This window comes from Pongo abelii, chromosome 12 (genome assembly GCF_028885655.2).
Source record: "Pongo abelii isolate AG06213 chromosome 12, NHGRI_mPonAbe1-v2.0_pri, whole genome shotgun sequence".
Classification (NCBI taxonomy): Eukaryota; Metazoa; Chordata; class Mammalia; order Primates; family Hominidae; genus Pongo; species Pongo abelii.
This window is the reverse complement of record NC_071997.2, coordinates 112,613,858-112,621,465: the sequence shown is the minus strand read 5'-3', so window position 1 is coordinate 112,621,465 and position 7,608 is coordinate 112,613,858. Positions and strand designations below refer to the sequence as shown.

The following is a 7,608-nucleotide window of genomic DNA, read 5'->3' as shown; positions in this document are numbered from 1 at the left end:
TTTTATAGATATTCCTCCTGCAGCAAGTTAAATTGCATCTGCTCGGGCAGACATCCAGGCCAAGGGCAGGCAGATGGAGCAGCCGGGCCCCGAGGCTCTGGCGGGCAGGCCTTCCTGATGTAAAGCTCTGTGTCTGATAGGAAATCCAGGCTGGAGTGTGGGCACAGGGCAGCTTGGGTTGCTTCCTAAGGGTCTAAGAGCCTCAGACAAGTCGTCCTTTTCTTCTGCAGCCTCTTCGTGTGGCTCTGAGTTCTGCACCTGGGCAAACTTCCTTGTGGGAGAAGTCATGAGTGGGTAGAACGTGTAGTCAGAGCTATTTGACCAGCCAGGGAGGGGGGCCTCAGCCAGTCAGCTGTGATGGGGCAGGGGATCGGAGCCTCGCCCGGTTGGTGGGCAAGGATCTGGCCCTGAGGAGCAGGGCCCCAGAAGTGGGACCCTTATCCCACAGGACTGGCAGCACTGGGCAAGTTATTGCCACAGGGATTTGGCCATGGAATATGGGATACAAACCAAAACAGGGACCACCCCCAAACTCAGCCTGAGGCAACAGCACTGCCCTCTAGGCCTCCACTCCCCACAGAGAGAAGGGCTCCCACACTGGTCCCTCTGATGCCTGCAGAGCCACTTTTGATGGGGCCACTTCGCCTCATGGCCATCCCGCCCTTGGTCCAGGGCATTGGCGACTCGGCGAGATGCACTGAGTTTGACTTTCAACACACATTTATTGGACACCTAACTCCCCATAGGCTGTGTGTTAAGTTCTGGGGCTTCAAAATCTGCCAAATACAGCCCCTTCCCTGGAGGAGTGCCTGGGCTGTGAGGGAGCGAGAGCAGTAAATAGTCAGGGTGATTGCGCGAGGATAACAGAATGCACAGAGCGAGGCTGCGGTCTGAAGAGAGGCCAGGCTGCAGGGCCTGCTGGGATCACTGCTATCCCAGCCCAGCCTCGGCCCACTGCTCCCAGTTCCTCCTCACGCTCCCCACCTCTTCCTGGGACGCCTGTCATGACCAATAGCCAACAGGAAAAAGAACACCTCCCTATCTGGTCTTCCCCCACAGGGACTGGTTCTGGTCCGGGGACACACGCCCTCTCCAGGAAACCTGTGGACCCACTGGGCTGGGGCAAATAACCCTCTTCTCTAGAAAGCTCCTAGCAACTTAGACGGCTAAGCAGAAGTCCCATCATGTCCCAGTTACCCCATCACCCGGTCAATTTGCAGGTCCTATACATTCAGTGTTGCCGAGTACTTGGCACGTGAAAGGTATTATATCAAGTGATGCTTACAACTTCCCTTGAGGGTAGGCAGGGTGCCCAGGTATTATCTAACACTGCGTAACAAACCACCCCGACACTTACAGGTTTAAAACAAAAACAGCAGTATTTATTTTGCTCATGAATATGCAAAGTGGGCAGGGCTGGGCAGGCAGTTGTTTCTGCTCCACTTGGCTTCAGCTGGGGCAGCTTGGAGGCTGGAGGCTATTATCATCCGACGCTGCTCATTCACTCACATGCCTGCGCCTGAGGTGGGAAGACCCGATGGCAGGTGGCAGGCACAGCTGGGGTCCCTCTCACACCTCTGTCTATCTCCTTGCAGCCACGCCTCCCTCCAGCATGGTGGTGTCAGGGTAGCTGGACCTCTTATGTGGGCTCAGGGCTCATGGGGTGTGCGTCCTGAGCAAGAGCAAGCCAGACCGAAGCCGCATTCCCTTTTCTAACCTAGACCCTGGAGTCACGCAGCACCATTTCCACCTCTATTGATTAGAAGTGTCTCATCAAACTTGGCCCATACTGAAGGAAGGACAATTGGATTCCATCTTTTCATGGGAAGAGTGTCAAAGGATATGTGAACACGATTGTGAGCCTGTTTTTAAATCACCACTTAAGACAAGGTTGTTGCCTTATTTTAGAGAGCAGAAAATAAAGTGACTTGTCCAGTTCATGCAGCAATTTAGAACTGATGAGAATTCTAAGCCACATCTCCCAGCTCCAAGGCCAAGGCCTCCTTCTAGTCACCATTTAGTGCAATGATAAAGGGATCAGAGTCCCTCAGAGCATCTGATGAAATCCATAGACAATTTTCCTGGAAAAAAAAATGCACATGCATTAAATCTTGGGTCTATATGTGTGTGGGGGAGCAGAACAGTATAACCAAAAATATAAGGCTGGGCTAACCAATTGTGAGCTCAGCCTGCCCCTGGCACAGCCACCGCACTTAGGGCAGCCAGTGCGTGGCACGACTCAGCCTCGGGTTTGGAGAAGGCCTTGCTGTGGGCAGTGCCCTGGGGACTTGCTGTGGAAGTCCCATGCTGTCTGTGTCAGCCAGCACCTCCTCCCCATACACAACATGTGCAGGAAAACAAGTGTTTCCTTCCTGCTCCTGACATGGGCGGACTCCAGGGTTCTGGACGGAGAGACCCAGAATCCAGACTTCCCCACAGCAGCCCCCAGCCTTCTCACAGCCCCAGGGGCAGCTGGACAGGTACCCAGGGCAGCCACACAACAGAACAAGAGGCCTTGTGGGGCCTGTTAGTCTCTGCATTTGACACAGCGAGGGGTGGCATGGTGGTCCCCACCCTGTTTTCCTTCTGCTCACACCTGAAGGAGGAACAGGTGCATCAGAACCGTAGGAGGAAGAGAGTTTGGAAAAGTCCCTGGAGTGACTGTCATAGATAATTCCCACCTTATCCTTGCCCTAGAGAACCACACATATAGTAGATGACGTAGAGGCGTTTAACAATTTCATATAATGTAATTGTTTTATTAAACAATTGTGTTTATCAATTGGCTCAGAAAATCCCTTGAAAATAGGACAAGTTGTTCTCATGAGTGTGTACAAGCTGTCTCTAGCACACCGCTGATTCAAACCCAGGACCTCTGACACCAAATGTAAACCCCACTCAACACAGCCAAAGGTACTGGAGCTCCACAGGCAGTAAGTAGTGGGGCTGAGATTTAAAGCTAGTCTGACCCCAAAGCCAAGTGTTAACCATTATCATTTGCATAATGATCTCCTTTGGAGGGCCTGACGGGAGAAGAGGAGAAGTAAGGATGCTGACCCAGAATGCCTGTGGGCTTTACTTCCCTGATCACAGGCCACTGGGGCAGGTTGAGGTGGGATGGTGGGGGTGTGTCATTAAACCTCAGGCATAGTCAAGCATTGCTCCCTCACTGCAGAGGGGCAGACCTGCCCAGGGTCACATACAAAGCATGGGGCTATGCTCAGACTAGAGCCTGGGTCTCCTCAGTCACCCTCAGGCCAAGGCATACCCTCAGTCCTGGTGACCTGTGCCCAGTGGGGACCAACCAACAAAAACCACTACTGCAGACAGGTGTGAGCTGTGAGGAAGTTCTGCAAGACAGAAAGGCTGATGCCTGCTGTAGCCCAGCCTGGGCCAGACCCTCTTGGGGGTGCTGCAGTTTTAGAGAGGAGGGCACCAATGAATCAAACAAGAGCCCTGCTCACAAGCCGCACTGTCTAACACAGTTGCTACTAGCCGCATTTGATGATTTATATTTAAATTCATTAAAATTAAGTACAATGTAAAATTCAGTTCCTTAGTCACAATAGCCACATTTCAAGCACCCAATAGCCACCTTTGGTTAAAGGCTATTGTGTCAGATAGTGCAGATAAAGAACATTTTCATCAATGCAGAAAAATCTGCCGGACAGCACTGGCCCTAGAGGAAAGTCAGATAAAATGAAAAACAACAATTTCGCCCGCCAGAATGGAGCCAGCTGCCGAGGAATGGTTCTTGGAGGAGGAAGGTCTTGAGGTTCCAACTCACAGGAGCCCTGCCCACCCCCAGGTCTGGGCCCTCCCTCTTCTCCCCTCCAACCCCAGCCCCAGGCCTGAGCACACTCTGGTTTCTTTCCGGCTGCTTATGTGTGGCTGTCCTCCACCACCCGGGGTGGAGAATGGGGCCTGTGGGGACCTGCAGAGAGTTGCCCAGGAGCCAGCAGACGTGGGAGCAGCTGAACCTTCTCAGGCAGCCAGGGCCGCGGCCCACTTACCCACATCCCTAAGGCTCGGAAAAGGAGGGCTCTGGGGAGCTGCTGGGGGTTGGAAAGTCACAGTGATGATGTAGGCAGGGGCGGGCGCTGTGTGTTTTTCTCGGCATCTTTGATGCGCCTCGGAGTCTTTCATGTCGGAGGCTGTCCTCTGCCAAGGGCCCCATGTGCTATTTGCTCTTTTCCTTTTATTCCTTTTTTTATTCATTTCATTAAATTGGTTCTGTACAGGGCAAAGGAAGAGCCCAGCAGACAAGAAATGATCTCAGGTTATAGGAGAAGAGAAGTGGGGGTGAGAGCTCACTTCTGGTTGGGCTGGTGCAACTGAAAGCAAAGCACTGGCTCATCCACCCACACTTCAAGGCTTCAGCTGCTCACACACTAAGACCTCTTAGAATCTTTATAGAACCCATGCCTACTTCTTGTGGATGAACATAAAATCCTTATGCAATCTTAATGGAATCCATGTAGAAGCTTCATAGAATCCTCTTAGATGCCACATAAAAATCCTCATAGAATTCACCAGATTGCTCATAGAAGCCTAAATCCCCACTGCCATACACACAACACACACGCATAACATACACTGCACTCCAGTGGAAATAGCAAATTGTCTTGAAACCCATCTCCTTTCCTCAGAGAACGGCCACTTGACAGATCTATTCTGTAGATGGAGGGACTGGGAACATTGCCCAGGGTGAGGTTGCAATGCAACCTTTTGTGGCCTGACCTGGGCAGGCCTCTGTGAAGGCCCCTTACTCTGCAAACCAGGTCCCTTGGGAAGAGGTGAATAATTTGCAAAAGGATCCCAGGGCTTCTGGGAAGAGAGGAGAAGCCAACTCCTGTCTGAAAATTCATCATGGTTGCCCTGGGTGCTCGATCTGCTGGGACAGAAGCCCCGTGATGCAGCAGGAATTGTTGTTGGTGTTAATGTGTCCCAGTACCTACTCCTGTGCCCGGCACACATGGTAGATCCTCAATAAGTAAATGAATGAAGGTGTGCTAGCAGGAAAGGATCCCCAGGGCCCTAATGAGCACCCACCATAGGACAGGGCAAGCAGCAGGCCACCATGAGGCTGTACCAGGTACTGGGCATTGTTATGGGCTGGGTGGGGACCCAGACAAACGAGACCTCTCTGCTGAGTGGATGGATGGCGGCCTGGCTAATGTGGGGAGAAAAGGGGTTCTGACAGCAGGAGGGTGAGGTCTGTCTGGCAGGCATCCTGGTGGTTGATGACCAGGAACTGCACAGCCAGTTGACCCCGGGCATGCAGGCTGAGACAGCTCCAAGGATGATATCCTTGCAGGGCCTGGAAAAGTTTTCTAGTTATTTGTTAGCTTCATGTCAAGCAGAATGGCTTTCTTTCATTCTTCAGCTGTACTTAGCCAGAAGTCCCCAAATTCAACCTTCAGGAGCTTTGCAGAGACTTAGAGACGGGAGTCACCCAGCAAACCTGACTGTGGAGCTCCGACTGTAAAGAGGAAAGAAATTCTGCCTCTTCCAGGCACAGAAGGCAGTTGATCCTTAGCAGGAGCCCTGGGCTCCGAGAAGCCCCTGGGGAAGCAGTGGAGCTGACACTCATCTAACAGGCCGAGCTCTGTGTGTCTGTCGTCTGTCTGTGCGGGGATGATGGCACCCACACTCCCAGCAGTTCTCTCTGCACACCGTGGTGGAGCCCCAGCTCTGTGCCCTGCCCTGGGCATGGCTGAGAATGGACAGGTGCCCTCTGCATTTGGGAATTAGTAGTTTTAGTCTCTCAAGACCAAAGTACACCCTGGATACATGTTTTAAAAAAGAAAGGTAAGAAGGAAGTGACCCCTTTCCCCCACAAAAAAGAATCAGGCCAGGTTGAGCCACTTCTAGCCCGGAACTTTTTCACGGCAAACCCTAATATCCTATTTCTGCCAACATTCAAATTCAGGTACCTTAGAGGACAGCTAAAATCCAAATGAACAAAAAAATCACATCCAGGTTGCCCACCAGTACCTCCAGCATGCACAGGGCCATGCCTCATGCAGCAACATCTCTGAGCATCAGGGAGTGGTGGCAGTCACGAGATTCCTTGGGTGACGCAGTCACCAGCTGGAACCACATCAGCAGCAGGAGGATATCGGAGGAGAAGGCAGGAGCAAGTGGGGGGCACACCACAGAGGGCCTTGAGACTTGGGCTGAGTTGAGACTTTGTATTTAGGTGCTGGGAGCCTTTAGAGGCTTTGAGCAGGCGAATGACTTTTCAGACACATGCGTTAGAAAGGGTTATATTTAGGGAAAACACATATTCCATATGCCTGGCTCAGTGCTGGTTTGCCTGGACAGTTACAACTTATGCCTGCTTTTCCTAGTAAATTGATTGCCCATTACACTCTCAAGAGTATCCTGGTTTTACCTACTGGATATTTTATGATATTAAAGAATTATTTTTAATTTTTAAAGTATAATAATATTATAGTTACATTTAAAAAAAAAAAAGAATTCTGGGCCAGGTGCGATGGCTTATGCCTGTAATCCCAGCACTTTGGGAGGCCAAGGCGGGTGGATCACATGAGGCCAGGAGTTCAAGACCAGCCTGGCCAACATGGCAAAACCCTGTCTCTACTAAAAAATACAAAAATTAGACAGGCAAGGTGGCACATGCCTGTAATCCCAGCTACTCGGGAGGCTGAGGCACAAGAATTGCTTGAATCCAGGAGGCAGAGGTTGCAGTGAGCCTAAATCATGCTACTGCACTCCAGCCTGGGGGACAGAACGAGACTGTCTCAAAAAACAAACAAAAAAAAAGAGTTCTGCCGGGCATGATAGTGCATGCCTGTATTCGCAGCTACTCTGGAGGCTGAGGCAGAAGGATCACTTGACCCCAGGAATTCTGGGCTGTAGTGCGTTATGCCAACTGGGTGTACACACTAAGTTTAGCATCAATATGGTGACCTCTTGGGAGCAGGGGACAACCAGTTTGCCTAAAGAGGGGGAACCAGCCCAGGTTGGAAATGGAGCCGGTCAGAACTCTTGTGCTGATCAGTAGTGGGATTGCGCCTGCTCTGGGTACGTTGCCCAGGCTGGATCCCACTACTCTTACTGTGTTGCCCAGGCTGGAGTGCAATGGAATTCAGGCTTCACTCCTTTCAGGAGAGCCACTGCACTCCAGCCTGGGCAACATAGTGAGACCTCATCTAAAAAAAAAACAAAAAGAGTTCTTATCTTTTAAAGATAGATAGATATATTAATAGATAGATAGATCAGTCCATCTAGTGCTCACTCTGGCAGCACATATACTAAAATTGGAATGATACAGAGATTAGCATGGCCCCTGCACAAAGGATCACATGCAAATTTGTGAAGCATTCCATATTTTATGATAAGTGTTTGAGAGATGAATATGTCAATTACCCTGATTTGATCAGTACACATTATATGCCTCTCAACATCACTATGTACCCCATAAATATGTACAATTATTATGTGCCAACTAAAAAATCTAAAAAATAAAGACATACACTTAGATATTTATAGATGAATATTGTCTAGAATTTGCTTCAAACCAATCTAGCAAGGCGAAGTGGTGGCAGAATGTGAGTGGAAGTAGAGACGAAATAAAATTGG

At 50.4% G+C, this 7,608-nt stretch overlaps 1 non-coding gene across 1 annotated transcript; it reads left to right on the top strand.

Moving 5' to 3' along the window:
• Window positions 1-7,256: 7,256 nt before the first annotated feature.
• On the top strand, window positions 7,257-7,361 carry LOC112132255 (U6 spliceosomal RNA). The gene has a single exon (XR_002914049.1). It is a non-coding gene; the product is annotated as a U6 spliceosomal RNA (small nuclear RNA).
• The last annotated feature ends 247 nt before the right edge of the window (window positions 7,362-7,608 follow it).